We start from the raw sequence: 23,572 nt of genomic DNA, 5'->3' as shown, positions 1-23,572 counted from the left end.
CTTTCTTAGCATATTCCACTGGTTCTTAATTCTTTGTACCTTTCTGAACTGTACATTATAATTTAAGATTACTTTTATACTCGAACCCAAGGTTAGTATGTTGGTGGCCATCTTGTAACAATTCTCTATCCATCTCCAACATTCCCTGTTTATCTATGGAAACTGATAAAGGAAACATAACCTTTTTCAAAGAATATATTGGTCAGGACTTTAGAAGATATCAGATATTATTATTTAAAACAATTTTTAGGTAATCTAATGATTAACAGTCCCTTGGAAATGTTACTAAGCCAGGTAGTAGAGCTGCACGATTGTGGCCAAAATGAGAATCGCAACTTTGTTTTCTTTTTTGCTTGGAATAAAAATCATGAATCTCACGACCTAAAATCTTTCACATTTATACAAGCTAATTTTAAGTGTGTGGTTTTTTATTTATTTTTCAAAAAAAATTTGCCTTTGAAAGACCGCTGTGCAAATACAGTGTGACATAAAATATTGCAATAATCACCATTTTATTCTATAGGGTGTCTACTAAAAAAAATATATATAATATAATATAATATAATATAATATAATATATATAATATAATATATATAATATAATATAATATATATAATATAATATAATATATATAATATAATATATATAATATAATATAATATAATATAAATATATATTAGAGGTCGACCGATATATCGGCCGGCCGATATTTGCCGTTTTTTAAATAATCGGCATCGGCCGATTTGTGCTGATAAAAAGCCGATTTAGAACTACAGCGGGACTTTGAAATGACTTCTGTATAGAATGGTCTAAGTTGACCTTAGTCGTCATAGCAACCCTTTCCTCCACTCTGGGCAGGCTGCCAAGAAAAGAACAGAAAGATACAATGTTTACACTTGATTGAATGAAGTCATCTCTGTGTGTAGAAGTTCTCAGTTTAACCATTTAAAGACTAAATCTTTTCTGACACTTGTTGCTTACAAGTAAAAAAATCCTGTATTTTCTGCCAGAAAATCACTTAGACCCCCCCAAAAAGGATATATATTTTTTTAGCAGAGATCCTAGGGAATAAAATAGCGGTTGTTGCAATATTTTATGTCACACGGCATTTGCACAGAGGTCTTTCAAATGCATTTTTTTGGGGAAAAAATACACCATTTAAAAAATAAAATAAAAACAGTAAAGTTAGCCCATTTTTTTTTTTTGTCCAAAAGTTTTGACTACCTGTTTTTATATATATATATTTATCTAAATCATACATACAAGTAAACTGATGGGAGGTTTGTTTTGTTAAATGTTTAAGTGTAAGAAATTTTCTGTATCACGTATGAAGGCCGCTTTCACACTGGAGCGGGCAGGGGTTGATGGTAAAACGCAAGTTTTAGCGGCTCTTTACCATCATTTTAGCGGTGCTATTTGGCTGCTAGTGGGGCACATATAACCCAGCTAGCGGCCAAGGAAGAGGTTAAATGCGCCCATGAAGCACCGCTGCCAAATCGCATTGCATGCGCTTCGGCAGTGGTGCCCATTCATATCAATGGGCAGGAGTGGTGGAGGAGCGGTATACACCACTCCAAACGTGCTGCTTGCAGGACTTTTTTTTAAGATCCTGCCAGCACATCGCCTCAGTGTGAAAGCACTCTGTCTTTCACACAGACTGCAGGGGAGCCATTTTACAGGCACTTTACAGGCGCTATTTTTAGCCCAAAAGCGCCTGAAAACGCCCCAGTGGGAAAGGTGTGTTAGATCAAGGGGGATTAAAAATAAATAAATAAAATAAAATCGGCCTAACATATCGGCCCAAAAAAATCGGCATCATATATCGGCCGCCATGATTTCTAAATATCGGCATCGGCCAGAGAAAAACCCATATCGGTCGACCTCTAAAATATATATATATATATATGTGTGTGTGTTCTAAAGTAATTTTCTAGCAAAAAATATTTTTTTTTTTTTTACTTGAAACCAACAAAGAAAGGTTTAGTGTTTAAACTTCCCCCCCCACTTACACAGTCTTGTAACACAATAGTTACAATGTTTACACTTAGTGCCCGTTCACACTACCGCGACTTGTCAGGCGATTTAGCCGCCTGACAAGTCGCGCTCCGTTCTGTACTATGGAACCGTTCTAATAGGAGCGACTCAAGTCGCTCCGACTTAGAAAAAGGTTCCTGTACTTTTTTTGGGGCGACTTCAGGCGACTTGCATTGACTTCTATACAGAAGTCATTTTGCAAGTCGCCGCTGAAGTTGTGTGCAGGTCGCGTCTGTGAGTCGCGCTGCAAGTCGCGTCGCCCCTGTGTGAACGGGCACTAAGTTCAACTAATTATGTTTTGATTCTTGGCAGACTGCCCAGTTTTTCTCTTCCATTCTTTTGAAGGCTGTGGCTTCAGAAAAGCGAAGAAAATTATTTGCATAGAAAATTGTGAAACACTTCAGTCAACAATTCTTGACAATTGTGCAGCTCTGCCAGGTAGTGTGACACCTATCCCAGGGCAGATGAGCATTCCTGTCAGTGGGTTTAAAATGATTTCTTGTGTCGGTAACCTGTCCTGATCTTTAAATACTTCTAAATCTAAATGAAGACCATTTTGACAGTTTAATTTTTCAACTTGCTGTCCATTCCCACCTTGAACTCTTCAAAGGACTGTCTCCCTTCCAAATCAGTAGGTCATCTATGTACCTCTTGTAACATGAGTTCCTCTGGACACTCGCACAGAATCCCAGCATGACATGAAGCAGTTCGCTACACTATGTGAAAACCTGGCCTCCATGGCTACGCTTCAAGTTTGTAAATACAACTTATCTCCTATAACAAAAAATAATTGTGGTCTAAACAAAATTTCAGACATTTTAAAATGTACTTTTTATGGCTCACAGTAATGTTAGAACTCTAACAAGGCAAGGCTTCTTTATGTCCTATAGATGTTTAAAGCAGTGGTAGGCAACCTTGGCACTCCAGCTGTGGTGAAACTACAAATCACATTGTGCTTCTGCCTCTAGGGGTCATGCTTGTGTCGGGGTCTTGCAGTGTCTCGTGGGACTTTTTTCAAAACAGTTGGAGGTCCAAGATTGCCTACATCTGCTATGGCCAGAATACATGATTGAAGCCCTTCAACTGACCTGAGATATTGGCTAATGTGTTTTTGGTATTTTTTTAATATTTTTTTTTTATACATGCCTCAATCTGGACCAATAACGGTTGTAAAAAGTCTTTGACACAGCCTGGAACATACAGACTCTATGCCATTAATGGCTCTGCCAGGGGTCCCACCGGATCTTTGTGGACTTTTTGTAAGTAACAGAAGCCCAAAGGATTTGGGTATAAGCGTCTTTCAGAGTTAAAATAGCGAAATATATATATATATATATATATATATATATATATATATATATATATATATATATATATATATATATATATATATATATATATATATATATATATATATATATATAATTTTTTTTTTTTTTTTTTTTTTGTTTTTTTTTTTTTTTTTCTATCCAGTTAATTTTTCATTTCAAAAATAGAATCTGTCTTTTCCATGTCTTACTGATATATTTACTTTATACCAACACCCCCCCCCCCCCCTTCTTTATCAGCGGGGCAAATTACTACATCCCCCCCCCCTTCAGTATTTTCAATACCCTTTTTTTTATCCACTGGGGGGTAGTTAACTTTTATTGTGAAGATAGTTAAGTTATATTATGTTCTGTGGGATCGAACGAGTAGAGAGGCATGGGGGGGGGGGGGTAATTACATTGGACAGTTGGGCAAGAGAATCTTCCTGGATATTTGAGGCTAGGGTTCTTGTCCCTAGGGGCCTCAATGTGCACTTTGATCTCAATTGTTTTATTAGTGATAGAATATTTTATATTTGTTTTTAAATGTAATGATTTATATTTCTTGTGGTCTTTTTTTTTTAGTAATTTATGTATTTTGGCATTCTTTAGGCTCAGTTCACACAGGGGCGGCACGACTTGCAGCGCCGCGACCTGCACGCGATCAGCGGCGACTTGCAAAACGACTTCTGTAAATTCAAGTTGCCTGAAGTCACCCCAAAGTAGTACAGGAACCTTTTTTCGTCAGGCGGCCAAGTCACCCCTGTGTGAACCGAGCCTAACACTGTACTCAGTTCTATTGCATGGGTTTTTTTTAATTTTGTTTATTTTTTTTCCCTTTTTATTTTAACGTTTGTTTTTTGTATATCTGGTAGTATCTAGACTGTGAAATGATTGTGATGTGATCATGCTAATATGCATGCTCCGGGTTTTTACTATTTTTAGTAGCAGAATTTTTAGATCTCGTTTTTTTTTCCCCTTGAATCATGTCCCCAGTTACTTTTCAGTGACCCCCCCCCCCCCCCCCCTTCCTGCACACTTTATTTCCAGCCAGGAGAGCGTGGGAGAAGCTAGTCAGTGACGTGTGTGTGTGTGTATGTATGTAGTAAACCCTGATGGGTTTTACTTCCTCTTTATTTCCCTGCAAAGGTAAAGTATATAATAGGCTACTATGCATTGCTTACCTGAAACCGACGCCTGCGATGTCACTGCTGTCCCCTCTAGCAGGGAGTGTCCATCTTTACCCCCTCTTTCTTCCGGGGCTGCAAACTCTGGCTCTGTGACTGGCCGGAGTCGCGTGACGTCACTTGCATGCGTGCGGGAGCCGCCAGTCACAGCATGACCCCTTTACAAATGGCACAATCTGCCCTTTCTAAAGTGCGCCCTAGACCTCGGACCGTGGAGGTTTAGGAGATCTTTCCAGCACCTACAAGTAAGCCTTAATACAGGCTTACCTGTAGGTAAAAGCTGGTCAGAACCTGTGTAATTCGTATGTGTTTGGGTTTAACCACTTCCGGACCGCCCACATCAGCTGTTTGAAGGAGGATATCGTTAGGGCAGAAGCTAGCTGCCATAACCCCAGTATCCTCCTTAGTGAGTTTATTTAAGGGGGGGGGGGGGGGTGCGTGTGGTGTGGGTTTTTTTTTGTTTAACGCACCCTGTCCCGACTAGCTCGCATGCAGAAGCAGAGAGTAGCTCCTGCATATGAAAACTGTGTTCAAACTACACATGTGACGAACGAGAGCAATAATTCTAGCCCTAGACCTCTTGTAATTTAACATGCAGCCTGTAGAATTTATTTAAACGTCTCCTATAGAGATTTTTAAGGGTAAAAGTTTGTCGCCATTCCATGAACGGGCGCAATTATGAAGTGACGTATTGGGTATTAACTCGGCGTAACATTATCTTTTCACTAGGGATGCACCGACATTTCGGCCGCCGAAACATATCGGCCGAAAATGCCCTTTTCGGCAATTTGCCGAAAGAGAAAAACGGCCGATAATGGAGCCGAAAATGGGGCGGGGCCAGGGTAGGGGGCGGGGCTCCGCCCCCCGCCCCTGGTGCGCCCATCATGAAAAGCTATATCTATATAGTGCGGGAGAGCCGTCTCTGCCGCCTGTTTGATCACAGCGCGGGAACATCACAGCTTTCAGTTCAATAGCTGTGTGTTCCCGGCCGCGCGCCGTCACGTACAGCCCCTCCCCCTTGTCAGGGCACTTTGATAGACAGATCATCCGTCCAATCCTACGGGTGATCTGTCTATCAAAGTGCCATGACAAGGGGGAGGGGCTGTACGTGACGGCGCGCGGCCGGGAACACACAGCTATTGAACTGCAAGCTGTGATGTTCCCCTGCTGTGATCAAACAGGCGACGGAGGCGACTCTCCTCCTCTTCTTCTCTTCACAGGTTAGCTGCTATTAGAGGGGACACACTGGCTGGCTGCTATTAGAGGGGACACACTGGCTGGCTGCTGTGAGGGGACACTGGCTGGCTGCATTGTATCAATTGTATCATGTGTGCAATTTCTGACCATCTCCTGTACCACGTCCGCAGTCTCTGACCATCTCCTGTGCCACGTCCGCAGTCTGACCATCTCCTGTACCATGTCCCCAGTCTCTGACCATCTCCTGTATAAAAATATTTTTTTAAAACAGTCATTTTCGGTATCGGTGCTGTTTCGGTATCGGTTTTCGGCCTAGTGTATTTTTCATTTTAGGTATCGGTTTCGGCACCAAAAAACCCATTCGGTGCATCCCTACTTTTCACAATATAAAAATTGGGTTAACTTTACTGTTTTTATTCAAAAAGTGTATTTTCCCAAAAAGCGTGCTTGTAAGACCACTGTGCAAATACGGTGTGACAAAGTATTGCAGCGACCACCATAATATTCTCTAAGGTGTTAGAACCCCCCCCCCCCCCCCCCCAACATTAGACTTTTTTTTTTTTTTTTTTTTTTTTTTTTTGCTCGGGGGGGGGGGGGGGGGGGAATAATAAAATAAATAAAAAAAAAAATTACTTAACAAACCTTAAGTGGTTAAAGGGATGAGGTGGCAACCCTATCTCTGTCGGCACTAACTAAGAAACAAGAGAAACATTGGAATACTAATATGCAATGGTGTATTTGCTTTGAGAAATTAAATCCTCTCTAACTTTGGGTTCCTACGTGTGTGGCTGTTGCTGTGTTATGTAAAACCTATTGGTTTTAGAGATGTGGGGTGTTTCTTTAATATAAAAAAAAAATATTTTTTTGTGCTTTGCCTGAAAAGTTTAGATGCTGTTCTATGGTAGATTCTTGTATGGTCATCTAGGCTAGTAATGCTTTTCAAAAGCACTGTAAACACCATGGGAGTGTTTTTGTGAAGCGTTTGCAGCTTGAATACAGGTGTTTGGGGAGCGGTAAAGCCAGACAAATGCTACGTGTCGGATACATTTGACACAACGCACAGATATAAAAGTGACCAACACTGTCCACTGCAATACCCATAATTGACATATCTTTGACAGTTTTTCATGAGGATTCCAAAATGCAGATGAAACTCCTGCTTTTGACACTAGTGTAAAACTAAAAAGTACAGCCAAAGCTCTTTTGGGGGATATTTTATAGTATTATTTTTATTTATTTATTTTTTGTTTTTATAGCGCAAAAAAACAAAACCACAGGGGTGATCAAATACAACCAAAAGAAAGCTCCTATTTGTGGTGATAGACTTCAATTTGGGAGCCACGTTTCATGACTGCATTTGTCAGTTAAAGTGAGGCAGTGCCGAATTGCAAAAACTTGTCTGGTCTTAAGCCAGCAAAATGGTCCAGTCTGACCACCTAAGTAGTTATGAAAAGGGTTTTTATTTTTATTTTTATTTTTTTTATTTTTTTTTTCCTTGCCTAGGTGGATGGAGCATCAGCCTGATGCTTCATCTATCCCCTGTTGCCTCTTCACTGAGAACCGAGCCACCAAACCAACACCGATGGCTTGGTTCTCATGCCTCCTGCTCATTGGAGCTCTGAGCTGTGGAGGGGTGGGGAGCAACCATCAGCGGCTCGCCTAGACTGCCATTAGTCCAGGCAGCTGTCATATCTAGACTTCCTACGTTGGGATGACGTGGTGCCTGTACTGTTCTTGGTGATGTCAGCGGAGAGCGGACTTCAGACTGCTCTCTGCTGAAAATGGGTTACAGGAGTGCAAAACTAATTGCACTCATGTGACCCTTAGAAACCCAGCCTAAAAAAAGCTCAGGCTGGATTCCTATTTTAACCATGTTGTTTTAGAAATGTATTTAATTTTGACCCAGTGGACCGAATTGAAAAAGACAGCTTTGGTCAGAGCTGCTGTACTTACTATCTATTAATACAGCGATCTCCCCTGCTGTTCTATTATGTTCTGACGGGGACAGCAGCATTGCCAATCAACCATGTCCGAGGGAGGGGTGAACTTGGACTCGGTAGTTCACTGCTGGCAGTGGATTTCCCTGGCTCTGTATTTTAATACAGACCAGTGTATCCATTGCCAGCCAAGGTTGCTGTGGTTTGGGTAAAATCTTGCTGAGGCCTAATGTGGGCCTCGGTTTAGAGACCCATAGTTTTACTTGATCTGCTACTCGCTGTGCTGCAGTGGAGTGTCCTCTAGCAGCCTTGTGTCCCAATGTCTTGACCAGGATCTGGGACCACCAGAGCATAGGCCGCCCACTCCCCCAATAAGATGGCTTGCCTAATAGATCCAGTAAATATTTCCTAAATGGGCAAGGTTTAGGAGATATTTACTTTTAGATGCCACCAGTGATGTCACCGGTGCATGTGCTCTAAAGGAACAGCCTACCATTCCTTCAGAGCCCTGCCGTAAACTGCTGTGCAAAATGTAAGCACGTTGTTTCCCTTGAAGCCCAGGCTCTGAATCTAGGAAAGCAACTGTCAGCACTGAGAAGACCCTCCATACTAAAGGAGGGCTAGCAATGTACCCAACAGGGGCCAGCACAGAGGCGGGTGGAGACAAAGCTACAGGCACTAGAAATTAATAGATGGGTGACACGGGAAGGGTAGAGGGGGTGATGCAAGGGAGTCTGATCATGGGCTGAGTAAGTATACTCTATTGAGTGACATTGGTGAAACCAGTCAGGGACCAGCACTGTTAGAGCTGAGGGCCTCTCCTAGCTGCCAGGGGAAGAACTCCAGTGAGTGTGGGGGAGCAAAGGGAAAAAATTGAGAGATTCTGGTGGTAGGGGACTCGATTCTTAGGACAGAGGGCAATCTGTGACAGACCTTTAGTGCCAAACTGTATGCTGTCGACCAGGTGCTCGGGTTCGGCACATGACTGATCTGGTGGACAAATTGCTTGGGGGGGGGGGGGGGAGCTGGGGAAGACTGTTGGCACCAATGACTGAGGCAGACTAGAGTTTCTGTTAGGAATTTCCCTTGTGATCAGTAAAAACTCCAGGTGTTCTGAGAAGCAGGAAAATGTATTTCTGATGTGGCCCACAACAGAGAGACATGCTTACAGGACGAAAGCTGAAGAAAAATGTCTGCCAAAAGACTGTGTCCCGCCTTCACATACCCCATAAGAATAACATCTCTATGCTTCTATTGGCTGAGGGAACATAAATAACGTTGTCATGGCACAGGATGGCACTTTATTAGCTATTCATGTTCTGTACATTCTTAGGCTATCATATTTAGTTAAATCTAATGATTCTACAACTTACTATGGAGTTAATTAATTAAGACAAAACAATACAATGAGTTAATACAATAATGTGCTCAGAAGTAAGTTTTTTTTTTTTTTAACAAATCAGTCTCAGGACTATTGTTTTTTCTAATAGTCACACAATAAACATTTTAAAACTTTTCTAACAGTTTCCTAAAGAACAACTTTAGGGACTTGGGAGCTAACTTGAAAAGGACCTCCAAGGTAGTACACTCTGGAATACTACCGGTACCTTGAGCCACACGAAACGCAGAAGGAGATTGGGGAAGTAGACAATTGGCCGAGGAGCTGGTGTAGTAAGGTGGGGTTTGGGTTCCTAGAGAACTGGGCTGACGTCTCAGTTTGTAGCAAGTTCTATCCAAGGGATGGACTGCACCATGATTGGCTGGTAACAATTCAATGGTATTCCCTTTGTCGCAAGGATAAAGAGGTTAAAGGGGGGGGGGGGGGTATGCCTCTATATCAATGTGAGAGATTACATCAATAAGGCAGTAAGGTAGAATGCTTATAGGTAGAGCTCCAAAGGATGGAAGGTAAAGGTAAAATAATATTGGGAGTATGCTATAGGCCCCCTAATCTGAGGGAGGAGGGGGAGACTAACCTATCACAATTTGGATTAGCAGCAAAAAATGGGAAGCATTTATCATAATGGGGAATTTTTAATTATCCAGGCAGAAGGAGCCACGCATTCATCTAATGCCGCGTACACACGACCGGACTTTACGGCAGAAAAGGTCAAACGGTCCGTTTGTTTTGAAGGTGATGTACGACTGGGCTAGAAAAGGAAGTTCAAAAGCCAATAGCTTCCCTTGCGTCGTATTTGGTCCATCGAACCAGCATACAGACTAATGGTTTTCCTGATAGAACATGTTTCAAATCTGTCTGATGGAATCAATTTCTATATCTAGGTCCATCAGAATTTTTGAAGCAAAGTCCGATGAAGCCCACACACGATCGTAATATCCGGAATGATTCCATCAGACCTTTTCTGCCGGAAAGTCCGGTTGTGTGTACACGGCATTAGGTTCACCAGTTCCTAAATGTCTTGCAGGACAATTTCATGGGTCAGATTGTAGACGCACCAACTAGAAACAAGGTGTCACTAGAGCTACTGATTACCAACGATACAGACCTGATTGTGGATGTGCAAATACAGGGCAATTTAGGTGATCACAGGTCAATTGGCTCCAGTATAAATCTCAAATGAGAAACACAATTGGGAACAGACACTGACTTTCAAAAGAGCCAACTTCCCTAAATGATGAACCTTGCTAGAAATAAATTGGGATAAAATCTTATAAACAAAACGGAGATGGGTTTGCTTTTAATATTAAAGCGTATTAACTGCTTAAGGACTGTCTCACGCCAATATGTCGGCAGAATGGCATGGCTGGACACAATCTCGTACCTGTACGTGGCTCTTTACGTGGCAAGCCGCCTGCCGGCGGCGTGCTCCCGGTCCTGAGCTCCGTGGCCGCGGGACCAGCGGACCCGATCGCAGCTGGTGTCCCTCGATCGGGTCCCAGAGCTGAACAACGAGGAGGTCTGTAAACAAACCTCTCCCTGTGCTTCCTACTGAGCCTGTCGCTGATCGTCTGTTCCCTGTTATAGGTAAAGACTATCAGTGATGTCACATGCCAGGCCACGCCTCCCTACAATAAAAAAACACGTCACACAACCCCTACACTGCCCCCTAGTGGTTAACTCCTTCACTGCCAGTGTCATTTACAGTCTCATTTACACAGGAATCAGTGCATTTAAATAGCAATGATTGCTGTATAAATGACAATGGTCCCAAAAATGTCCGATGTGCAAGCATTCAGATTTGAAAAGAATGTAACGAGATATGTAAGGGCGCAATTAGGGAGGCTAAGATAGAACACGAAAGACACATAGCGGAGGAAAGCAAAAATTCCAAGAAATTCTTTTGTTTCCAAATTTATCGGCATATAACAGTTGTATAACATGCACCTTCATTTTTTAGGAGGGAAGTTTCAGGAAAAGAAGTTCTTTTAAATATAGATTAGTTGACGCAAAATAAGGGTCAGTGCCCATTACTGCTGCCGTGGGGGGGCTGCAGGATGAGCGTCGTCGGGTTACATACGAGAAGCTCCCTGTTTTACTCGGCGGCCTCTTTAATATAAGTCCCCCTTCCTGGACCGGCTTCTATGCTAGAGAGGGCACTGGTCCAATGCTGGCCAAGGAGATGGGACTTCTATTACAGAGGCTTCAGTGACCAAAACTGTAGTGTTTGTCCTCATGACACATCACAGGAAGCACAGAAGAGGACAGAAATAGGAGTTAGACTTGGGGAAACTGAACAATAATCATTGGGACCAGATGGCTTGCACCTGAGTGTACTTGGGGACCTCAATCAAGTAATTGCCAGACCATTGTTCCTAATTTGTACTGACTGGAATGGTACCAGTTGATTGGCAAAAAGCCAATGCAGCACCAATATTTAAAGGGCCAAAATAAATCCCTGGAAATTACAGACCAGTTAGCCTAACATCAATAGTATGAAAGCTCTTGGAGGGGATAAGGGCCTATAATAAAAGATTTTAGTAATGAAAATGGTATCATTACCAGTAATCGGCATGGATTCATGAACAATTGTTCTTGCCAAACCACTCTATTAACCTTCTATGAGGTGGTGAGCTGCCATCTAGATAAAGGAAGGCCCATAGTTGTGGTGTATGTCAATTTTGCAAAAGCATTTGACACAGTGCCCAATAAATGTTTACTGTACAAAGAAAGGTCTGTTTAAATGGACAATAGGGTGAGTACATGAATTGAAAACTGTCTACAAGGATGAGTTCAGAGGGTGGTGATTACTCGGAATGGTCAGGGGTGGGAAGTGGGGTCCCCCAGGGTTCTGTGCTGGGACCAATCCTGTTTTAATTTGTTCATAAATGACCTGGAGGATGGGGTAAACTGTTCAATCTCTGTATTTGCAGATGACACTAGGCTAAGCAGGGCAATAACTTCTCTGCAGGATGTGGAAACCTTGCATGAAGATCTGAACAAATTAATGGGGTGGGCAACTAAATGACAAACAAGGTTTAATGTAAAATAATGCTTTTGGTGGCAGAAATATGAATGTAATCTACTTGCTAGGGGGTGAACCTCTGAGGGAATCTAGGATGGAAAAGGACCTGGGGGTTTAGTAGAGATGATGGGCTCAGCAATGGCATGCAATGCTAAGCTGCTGCTAACAATGCAAACAGAATATTGGCATGCATTAAAAAAATCAACTCCAGGGATAAAGCAAAAATTCTCACTCTACAAGACTTGGGTCTTTCCCCACCTGGAGTATGCTGTTCAGTTCTGGGTACCAGTCCTCAGGAAGGATGTACTGGAAATGCAGCGAGTACCAAGAGGGGCAACAATGATAATGGTCTGGAGAATATTTATGAAGAGAGGTGATGAGAGGCGCCTTAGAGGGGATGTGGTTTCGTTTTACAAATGCCATACTGTTGACCCCACAATAGGGATAAAACTTTTTTGCGGAAGGGAGTTTAATAAGATGTGGACACTCGCTAAATTTGGCAGAAGAGTTTTAACCATCAACCCACGTAGAGGGTTCTTTACTGTAAGAGCGACCAATGATGTGGAATTCCCTTCCACAGGTGGTGGTTTCAGCAGGGGGCATCGATGGTTTAAAAGAAAAATTAGATAAGCACCTGAAGGACCGCAACATACAGGGATGTACAATGAAATACTGACTTAATCGCACCCATAGGTTGGACTTGTGCCCTTTTTAAATAAAATATGTAACACTGTGCTAGTATGCAATGCATACCAGCACATTATGACTTGGAGGTTGTAAGACTAAGGCATGAGCTAGGATGCCTCGCTCATTGTATATACTATCCTAGCTCATTATGAAATGATTGCCTTTAGGATGTGTCCCTGTACACAGCTCCAATCGGCGACATTGCTTTGATCTAAGGTGAGTATTTTCATAATCGTGCTATGCATATTGGCTCATAATGCCTTTTTGTCTTGCAGGGTTTGGGGTTTTATATATTATATAATTTTTTTTTTTTTTTTGTGGTTTACCTTATGTTGGTTTGCTACCTGGGAGCAGACTCGGAGTTACTTCCGTGTATCGTGGGCTTTGGCACTGTGATTGGCGGGGGGGGGGGGGGCAAGAAGACGTCGCTCACGCACATGCTTGCGGGAGCCACCGGTAACTGCACACTAGCTGAAGCAACGGCGTGAACGTGGCACATGCTGATACATGGGCTAAATCATGTAGGTTTAGGAGATATCCGGGGTAGCTACAGGTAGTGTTTTTTTTTTTTTTTTTTTCTCTTCTCTTCTCTAGGCTTACTGTATTAAAAAGTGGTCTGTAAGGGTTTACATCCATGTGCCTGCTGTGCCATGTACTTGTATTAGAGCCTCCTGCTCTCGTAGGGCTTCCTTTATGTGAAATCCATGGTGTTCTTGCTAGTACAAACAGCCACTGTCCTCTATAACTGGCATTTGCAGCAATGAGCACCTGGAAGGGCAAAACAAAAAAAAAATTCCCAGATCAACTTATGGAGCTGCCTTTAACCAACCAAACTATCCTGTTTAACAGTATGCGTTAGAGGAAGTAAACCCTGATGGGTTTTACTTCCTCTCTTGCTTGCTGCTGTAGCCTGCAAATGAAAAGCATAAAAGGCTAGTATGCATTGCATACTAGCCCATTATGTGCCACTTACCTGCAAAAGAATACAACCATGTCCCCTGTGTGGGCAGCGTCCATCTAATGGCCCTATTCCTTCCGGGCTGCGGACTCTGACTCTGTGATATGCCTTAGCTGCATGACGTCACCCTTGCGCATGTGCATGGGTGCCACGACTAACTGCGCAGGCTAGGGAAAAAACTGCACTTCGTTTTGTTTCTTTCCTGTGCATGCGCCCTAGGAGTTTTCAGTGGACTACAAGTGAAATATTTCCTAAACGGCGCACGTTTAGGAGATATTTCCACTACCTATAGGCAAGCCTAGAATAAAGTTTACCTATAGGTAGAAGCCCAAAAAGTGGGTTTACAACCACTTTAAAAACGGGGGTTTAGTCTGCCCAGAAGTAAGTCTGGGAGCAATGTCGCCGGCCGGAGCTGTATATGGGGACCACTACAGGGGCTTTGATCTAACTAAGGTGAGTATTTCCTAATATGCTATGCACACTAGCGCATTACGTCTTTGTCTTGCAGGGTTTTTTATTTTTCCCTTCCGGGCTGTTCCCCCATGAGATTCACCCTCTTTGTCCTATTTATGGTTTATCAGTGTAAGCAAATACATTTTTTTTTTTTTTTTTTTTTTTTTTTTGGCTTCTCAGACAGTAATGGAAGAAATGTTCTAATGGGGACATTAGTTCTGGTGACAAGCAGGGATTCCCTCACATGGGAGTGGTTTCCTCCATTCCTGTTTTGGCTATGAAATGGGAAGTGAAGGAAAATGTCTTCAATGGGACACAGATGGCAAAAAAACTAAGTTTAAAACCCTCCCTTACTCCAAAATGAGACTTTTGCCTATAATTGCTATAATGGACCAGACAAACCACTTTTCAGTTGAGCTACTTAAAAACATTCTTTTAAAGCTACCTATAGTTGCAAGCAGGTTGTGTGGTGCTGGTTTATAAATGTGGCTGCTAGTTCTGGGTTAATTTGTCCATGCCTGCTTTAGAGTTTTTTTTTATTTATTTTTTTATATTTTTTTTTATAGTAAATTGTGATTTTAAAACCTGCTCTTTAATATTTCAGGTCTTTTTACCCCTTGGCTCCCAACGTGTGAAACACGGCTTGAGACACATTTCTCAGATTCACCTTTTTCTGGTGCTCATTCTTGTAGAAACTACTGACCTGCAGACAGCAGTGATCAACCCACTTCATGCTGATTTAACAGGTAACAGAGCCATTTAATTAAGTTTTCAGCAATTCTGTCCTATATTATGTGTTTATGGCAGTACATAATACAATAATGCAGTGCAACTCCTTTTTATCATGGCTTTCACACACCTACCCCCTTTTATTTTTTGTTTTTTAATGTAAATTCTGAACTTTACTTTTAATGTCAGTGCACTAAAACAAAACTTTTTTTTTTTTTTTTTTTTTTTTTGTAAAGATTATCTTGCAGGTATTTCCTTTAAAGTGGAGGGCCACCCTGAAAAAAAATATTAAAAATATTAATTTAAAAAAAATGATAAATTTTTTTTTTTTTTTTTTTTTTTTTTTTTTTACTTACCAGAAATGCCTGTTGCTAGGCACATAATCCTAATCTTCCTCTTCCTCCTCCACGGGGATCTTCTTTCTTCTCTCCTCGTCGCGTTGTTTTCTGGGTAATGGGTTCGCGCTGTGTTCTGGGAACTGTGTGTCCTAGAACACAGCGCGTCCCATTCACAAAGCACTGCGCGACTTGCGCATGCGCAGTAGGAAACGGGCAGTGAAGCCGCAAGGCTCCAGTGCCTGTTTCCCTTAGAAGGAATGGCGGCGCCGGGACCCGAGAGCCGAGGGACGGGTCGGCCTCGGGTGGCCGACATCGCGGGCGCCCTGGACAGGTAAGTCGGCAGCTGCAGTGTTTGCAGCTGCTGACTTTTAACAATTTTTTTTATTTATTTTTTTTAACGGCCCTCCTCTTTAAGCTTCTTTAAAAGTAAACAATGATGTATTCTTGGTAAATACAATTTTTTTTTTTTTTATTATTTTTTTTTTTTTTAGTTTTTGCTTAGCTTTCCATATGTGGGAGCATTGGATTATGATCAGATTTGTTTGCTAAACTGAGATCACCTGTATGTACCGTTTTGGCTAACATCAAGCTTAGTATCTGTTCAGGAACAATACGCTGGTGGTCTTTTTTTTTTTTTTTTTTTTTTTTTTCTCTTATTAGGTGGGTACTGTGGGGAAGTTCTTTTCCTCCTGGTTTACCAGGCATACACAGAGGGACATGGTAAAGTGGTTAATGTACTGGTCACACAAGGGTGTGTGGGTTTTTTTTTTTTTTTTTTTTTATATACTTCTCTCTTAACCACTTGTGTATACTGCATATATACAGCAGCAAGGCGGCTCCCCTGGGCAGGATAACGTACCTTTTTTATGTGATCCTGCACTTCCGGGTCTGGGGTGCGCTCGCATGCCACCGGCGACATGCTTCCACTGTGATTGGATACAGCATGAGCCAGTCGGCAGATGCGATATCCGCCGAGACCTGTCAATTGTTCGGGACACAGGCAGGACAGAAGATCGCTGTTCTGTGAAACGAGAATATTGTGATCCTGTGTTCCTACAAAGCAGGAACACAGATCTCTGCCTTCCCACAGTACAAGCACCCCTAAACAGTAAGCATGCCCCTGATGTTAACCCCTTCCCTGCCAGTGTCAGAACAGTGACAGTGCATATTTTTAGCACTGGTCCCCAAAAAGTGTCGCTTGATATCTGCGATGTCGCTGAGCCTTTTTTCTCAAAAAAATAGTAAATTTTATTTAGGTATAGCATTGCGCAATTGCCAGTCAAATTAACGCAGTGCCATATCTCAAAAAAAAAATGCTCTAGTCATGAAAAGGTTGTTCACTGTGATTGTAAAGGCTCCACTTTTACAATAAAGATGTTTGATACTTGCCTGTTCTTTGCAAGGATACTGTACAGAGCAGCCCCTTGCCTCCTCCTGTGAGGTCCCCCGCTTGCGCTCTCAGCCCCTCCTCTTCACAAAGTGCCCCTCAGCAAGTGATGTGCTAAAGGGTGGCACTCATGTGGGTGTATGCCAGAGCTGGGCTGAGTGCCTCCATAGACGCACTGAATTTGACTGACAACAGGAGCCAATGGTTCCAAGCCTCCAGTGAATAGAGGGAAGTGAGGTGAAGAGCTGCAGCAAACGGGTACAGCTCTGGCTTGACAGGACTCATTGTTTTAAAGGGAAGCTGGTTGCGTCTGCTATGGAAAAGAAAAAATATAGGTTGTTTCTTTTTAACCACTTGCCGACCGCCACACAACGATATACGTCGACAGAATGGCACGGGCAGGCATATGGGCGTATATATACGTCCCTGCCTTCCCGCGGGTGGGGGGCCCGATCGGGCCCCCCCCCCCGGTGCCTGCGGCGGTCGGTATTCGTTCGGGAGCGATCCGGGATGAGGGGGCGGCCATTCATTCATGGCCACCCCCTCGCGATCGCTCCCGACGAATGGAAATGCTCCGTGACATCACTTCCTCTCCTGTAATGTAAACACAGGAGAGGAAGTGATGTAATCTCTCCTCCGTGTCGGTATTTTTCGTTTCGGCACCGAGGAGAGAGGATCGGTGAGTTGCACCAACACGACACTACACAGTAGAACATGCCAGGCACACTCACACCCCCCCAATTACCCCTGCCCCCCCAGTCACATTGACACCAATTGCACTTTTTTTTTTTGTATTGGTGTCATTTGTGACTGTAATAACTGTTAGGGCAGTTAGGGTTAGCCCCCTTTAGTTCTAATGTACCCCCCTAACCCCCCAATAAAGGTTTAACCCCATGATCACCCCCCGTCGCCAGTGTCACTAAGGCTGGGTTCACATTGCAGCGGTTTATGAGAACGGATGTGATTCGCACCGCACTGCAGTGCAAATCACATCCGATCTCTGTGCGATTCGAGTTCAGCCATACAGATAGTATGGCTGAATTCGCGCCGCAAATTCGCACGGGACCCTTTTTTTGGTCCGCAGCAGAATCGGATCGCATGGGTGTTCACACCATGCGATCCGAGTTTGCAGATCGCACTGCGTTATGCGAACTGATCTGGGGGTGTCATTAACATTTCACTGACACTCCCAGCAGTTCCCATAGGGCAGTGTGAACTGTCGCCGGGAGGCATGCGATGCGGGAACCCGCCGCGGATTCGTGGCGTTCCCGCATCGCTCCAGTGTGAACCCAGCCTAATAAGCGATCATTTTTCTGATCGCTGTATTAGTGTCACAGGTGACGCTAGTTAGGCAGGTAGGTATTTAGGTTCGCCGCGGCTTTTTATAGCGCCAGGGACCCCCATATACTACCGCATAAAGCCCCCTGATTGCCCCCTAGTTAACCCTTTCACCAGTGATCACCATATAACTGTTACAGGTGACGCTGGTTGGTTAGTTATTTTTTTATAGTTTCAGGGCACCCGCCATTTATTACCTAGTCTCACTAGTGTACCCCGAAATTTAGGGGTGTCTACTTTCCAAAATGGGGTCATTTGGGGGGGGGTTTGTGCCATCTTGGCATTTTATGGCCTTCAAAACTGTAATAGGTAGTGAGAAGTGAAATCAAAAATTTACGCCCTTAGAAAGCCTGAAGGCGGTGCTTGGTTTTCGGGGCCCCGTACGCGGCTAGGCTCCCAAAAAGTCCCACATATGTGGTATCCCCGTACTCAGGAGAAGCAGCAGAATTTATTTTGGGGTGTCATTTCACATATGCCCATAGCATGTGTGAGCAATATATCATTTAGTGACAACTTTGTGTAAAAAAAATTTTTTTTATTCAATTGCTTGAGGCAAAAAAATAAAATATTCAATGGGCTCAACATGCCACTTATCAATTTCCTTAGGGGGTCTACTTTCCAAAATGGGGTAATTTGGGGGGGGGTTTGTACTGCCCTGCCATTTTAGCACCTCAAGAAATGAGATAGGCAGTCGTAAACTAAAAGCTGCGTAAATTCCAGAAAACGTACCTTAGTTTGTAGATGTGACAACTTTTGCGCAAACCAATAAATATACAGTTATTGACTTTTTTTTTTTTACCAAAGACGTGGCTGAATACATTTTGGCCTAAATGTATGACTAAAATTGATTTTATTGGATTTTTCTAATAACAAAAAGTAGAAAATATCATTTTTTTTTTCAAAATTTGCGGTCTTTTTACGTTTATATCGCAAAAAATAAAAATCGCAGAGGCAATCAAATACCATCTAAAGAAAGCTCTATTTGTGGGAAGAAAAGGACGCAAATTTTGTTTGGGTACAACATTGCATGACCGCGCAATTACCAGTTAAAGCAGCGCAGTGCCAAATTGTAAAAAGACCTCTGGTCATTTACCAGCAAAATGGTCCGGTCTGAAAGTGGTTAATACAGAGACTATAAACTCTTTAAACTCTTGCTGTATATACTGCATACAATTGAAGTGGTAGCAAACACTGTTAAACCACTTGTACCTACAGGTGATCCTTATAGGCTTACCGGTAGGTACTGTGAATATCTCAAACTTGCACAGTTTAGGAGATATTCAGATTACATGCAGATGACCTCACTGTACAGTGCTGGACCTTCAGAGCCCATGCTGTAAACGGCACATACGCTAGAGTTTTTTTTTATTGCGCCCCCGGCTACTCATGTACCCAGAGGCTGCAAACCCAGAAGAAAGATCAGAGGAAGATGTCAGCGGTGACATTGAGGCGCTGGGGGGCTTTGTTCTAAGTTTAAAGCGGCTCTCCACCCTAAAGTGGAAGTTGCGCTCATCTGATCTGCACCCACTTCCAGGACAGACCTCCGCAGGTGGGGGGGGTGGGGGGCAGTTGTGTTCTGAGAAACGCACAGTTCCCAGGACACAGCAGCGTCGCGCAGCGCGACATGTGCAGTAGGGAACCGGGCAGTGAAGCCGCAACGCTTCACTTCCCGATTCCCTGACAGAGGATGGCGGCGGGGGCAGCAGAGAGACGAGCGATCGCTCGTCATCTGCCGCCATCGCTGGACCTTGGGACAGGTAAGTGTCAATTTATTAAGTCAGCAGCTGCAATATTTGTAGCTGCTGGCTTTTAATTTTTTTTTTAAGTTGCAGAACCACTTTAAGTCTCTCATAATGTGCTAGTATGCCATTGCCTTCCAGGGAGAGGTATGTATGTTTTCTACCGCTTTAAAGGGGTGGTGGGGGGAGTCGGCAGTCTCTATGGACCCTTCTCTTTTCTTTTCTTTTTTTCCCACCATCACTTTGTTTCTAGGAAGGCTTTTCCTGATTTAAAACCTGTTTTTAGTGTTCTATAACATATACCATTGTATAGAACTAAGTCGCAAGCAGCTATCCAATGTTTTAGACTCCTCCGTACTAGTGAATGTCAGGTACACAGTCAAGCATGACTGTTAACCGCCCAGAATACACACTTCACTATTTACTTGCCTTAGATTTTGAACAAAGGGGAATACACAATTTCAAGAGCAAGTAGAGCTGAAGTTGATTTGACATGTCTTGTTTAAAAAATTGTTATTTTTTGTGATGTTTTCCGCGGCAGTCCTCTTTATTATACTGTAGAAATTTTAGTCTGGTTAATTTACTAATGGTTTTTATGCTAGTGTTTGTACATGAATTTTGTTTTAAATGGTTACGTTATTTTTTCAGAAAAGGTTAAAAAGCTATACAACCAACCCCCCAGTGTCTTTTTTTATTTATTTTTTTGGGGGGGGGGGGTGTTCTACCGCTTCCTGGACAGATTGGAGCGATTCTCTGTGTGGGCGCAGACCAGTTGGACTCAATCTGATCCATCCCAGAAGCACTAAAAGGGAGGAGTGGAGATTTTGGATCCTTACACTACTTCCCCGGCCATGTGGGCACTGGCTCATCACTCACACAAGTGAAATGAGTGTCGCATTGTGCATGGTGTTGACTATGTAGACACTAAACCCTTTAATACTTTTGTGAAATCCCAGTTTAGTAGAACTCAGGTCAGTACTGGCAGCCTGTATGAATGTGTTTAAAGAATAATGCCAATGAGGACACTGAGCAGAAAGCAAACCCAGCCCCATTGCATTTTTGCTGCTCCTTCTTAGCAGTTGGGTTGGATTCTTACCCAAGCTTTTTTGCATGCTTAGAGCACTTTTATCACAAAACTATAAAATTGTATATCTATCCTCTATCGGGCCAGTGTTGACAGTTTGCTTTGGAACTATTTCTTCCATGCAAGTCTAATGAATGGGAAGGCAGGTGTAGGCCAAATGAAAGTCATCTGCAACAGTAATAAATTCTAAACAATCTCAAACTGATGTCAAAAGCATGCTGCTTTCACTTATGAAATGATCCAAGTATTCCCATGCCATTAATAATTAAAAGTGGATTCTTTGTAGGATGTATGTACTGCCAATTGTCCTGTGATGGCTACAATGTTTTTTTTAAGAATCTGCTGAGATGTGGGTACATGCCAATGTGAATAGTAGAATAGTTGCAACAAAATATTGGCCTAATTTCCTATGGTCATCAGTGCCATCCAGTCACCGTGATGTGATATTCAGGAACATACTACGTTAGGATTTCTAGGTGGCACTTTTAATTGTAGGAGATCATATTGGACAAAATAGGCATTTTCTTTGCAACTATGCACTTTTTTTTTTTTTACTTTTTTTTTTTATGGCACGGCAGAAATCGAGTGGGAGCTAGATTGAACTAGCATTTTTGTTGTACTAGTTTTCTGGTTCTGTTGCTGGCTGTATGTTGTGGCATAGTTTGCACAAGTTTAAGCCTACTTAATTTTGTCTGTTTTACTATAAATAGTCTGACAATCTGATTATGCTCTCTGATCGTAGTCTAAAAAGTAAACTCTTTTGCTTGCTCCTTATCCTTGCCTACTTTGTTCTTTCAACACCAGCTTCAGAAGCCACATGTTCTGCCTAATTAATATCACCCACTTTTACATGCCTTTCTAATGGATAATTTTGTGTTTCACTTTAACTGTCAGTGCTCATAATGTTGTAGAGTGTATGTATACACATTTTTCTCATTTTATATCCACTCCGTCTAGCAGTTTCATTTACAGGTATAAAGGGCCTGTGCACATGGCCGAATAGGGCAGAACACTGCTTATGTCTTGTAGGCGGTACAACCACATGTTTATCATAAGGCAGGAACAGCAAGCCTCTACAAATATAGGCTGAGGCTTTTTCGTGTAAATGCATTTGGCGTGATTACCTGTGGATAGGGACAGAAGAGCGGCTCTCCAGGGGTGCACTCTTGTCCCTGTTTGTATTAGACCTGCACAATTTTGGCTAAAATGAGAATCGCAATTTTTTTTTTTATTTTTTTTTTTTTTTGTCTGCTGTCAGAAGTGAGCAGAGAACTCTTCACTTGTTGCATAGAATCAGGGAAATGCCATTTTAAGAACGGGGGAGTCAAATCGTGATTAGATTCTCTAACGATTCATCTTGCTGCTCTATGTACAGTATCTTGCAAAAGTGAGTACACCCTCACATTTTTGTAAATATTTTATCTTTTCATGTGACAACACTGAAGAAATTGCACTTTGCTACAATGTAAAGTAGTGAGTGTACAGCTTGTATAATAGTGTAAATTAGCTGTCCTCTCAAAATAACACACAGCCATTAAAGCGGAAGGTTCAGCCCTTTTAAAAGTCAGCAGCTACAAAAAGTGTAGCTACTGACTTTTTTTTAATAAACACTGACCTGTTCCATGGTTCAGCGACGTGGCCCCCAGAAGCCTATTCTCTCCCCTTTCCCCCTTGAGGTGCTGTTGCTTCAGAGCTGGGCGAGCCACGCTTTGGGTTATGCATGGCCAGGCAGTCTTCTGGGACTTGTGACGTGTCCCAGAAGATTGGAGGGGTTAACTTCTGAAGAAAACTAAATGCACCCCCCCCAAAGACATGCCAAATGTAGGGGTCACAAGTACTTAAAGCGGAAGTTCCACTTGTGGGTGGAACTCCACTTCAATGTCTAAACTGCTGCCAACAACTGAGTACGTCTAAGTGAAAATGTCCAAAATGGGCCCAATTAGCCATTTTCCCTCCCCGATTATATGTGACTCATTAGTGTTACAAGATCTCAGGTGTGAATGGGGAGCAGGTGTGTGTGTGTTGTGTTGTGTTGTGTTGTGTTGTGTTTTTTTTATTTATTTTTTTTTTTTTTTAATAAATCGCGCTCTCGCACCACTGGAAGGTCACCATGGCAAAGAACTCTGAGGATCTGGAAAAAATATTTCACCGCGGCTCTTGTGAACAGCATTTGGCATGGCTGTTTACCACATGATCGCCCGTGATGAAGCCACGGCCGATCAGATGGTACTGCTCCACTTTGCACGGCGTATGTGTTGGGGGCAGGGTGTTTCTGGGAAGACTGCTTGTTAATGACGGTGGTAAACTGCCATTGGCCGGTGGCTATTTACCACGTGATTGGCTGTGAAAAGGACCACAGCCAATCACTAAATTTTAAACATAAAGCAGTGACAAGATGTTACCGTGTTCTCCTCCTCCATACATTGATCGTGTGTGAGGAGATTGCAGTAACATCTTGTTTCTGCTTGGTGTACACCAACACACTGATTGCGCCCCCCCAATAAGGAGTACCTATTTGCAGCCCATGCCTCATAGAATATACGCTGGGGTGTTTGCTTTACAAAATGGGGTCATTTTGTGGGACTCAAGGACCTTCAAAAGTGTGATGTGTGGAAATGAGATATGGATAGGGGGACTCCCCATGCTACTTAATACCTTGGAATGTCTACTTTCTAAAAAGGGGTAACTTGGGGGGGGGGGGGGGTATTTTACTGACTTGTTAAAGTGCCAAAAAAATTATATACACCTGATGTACTGGAGGCCTGATCAGAT

The 23,572-nt window shown here is 42.7% G+C and overlaps 1 protein-coding gene across 2 annotated transcripts in view; it reads left to right on the top strand.

Annotated features, from left to right (window-relative positions):
- The window catches only part of CNOT6L (CCR4-NOT transcription complex subunit 6 like), a 174,846-nt gene that overhangs the window by 12,761 nt on the left and 138,513 nt on the right, over window positions 1–23,572 (top strand). For both annotated transcript variants that reach the window (XM_077476085.1, XM_077476084.1), the window contains exon 2: window positions 14,790–14,931. The gene's annotated coding sequence lies outside the window, so the exon portion shown is untranslated. The remainder of the gene's footprint in view (window positions 1–14,789; window positions 14,932–23,572) is intronic.

This window comes from Lithobates pipiens, unplaced genomic scaffold, assembly GCF_037356315.1.
Source record: "Lithobates pipiens isolate NorthernLeopardFrog02 unplaced genomic scaffold, aLitPip1_a1.2 Scaffold_13, whole genome shotgun sequence".
NCBI classification, from domain to species: Eukaryota; Metazoa; Chordata; class Amphibia; order Anura; family Ranidae; genus Lithobates; species Lithobates pipiens.
The sequence above is the reverse complement of the archived record's forward strand: the minus strand, read 5'-3'. Positions and strand labels throughout refer to the sequence as shown.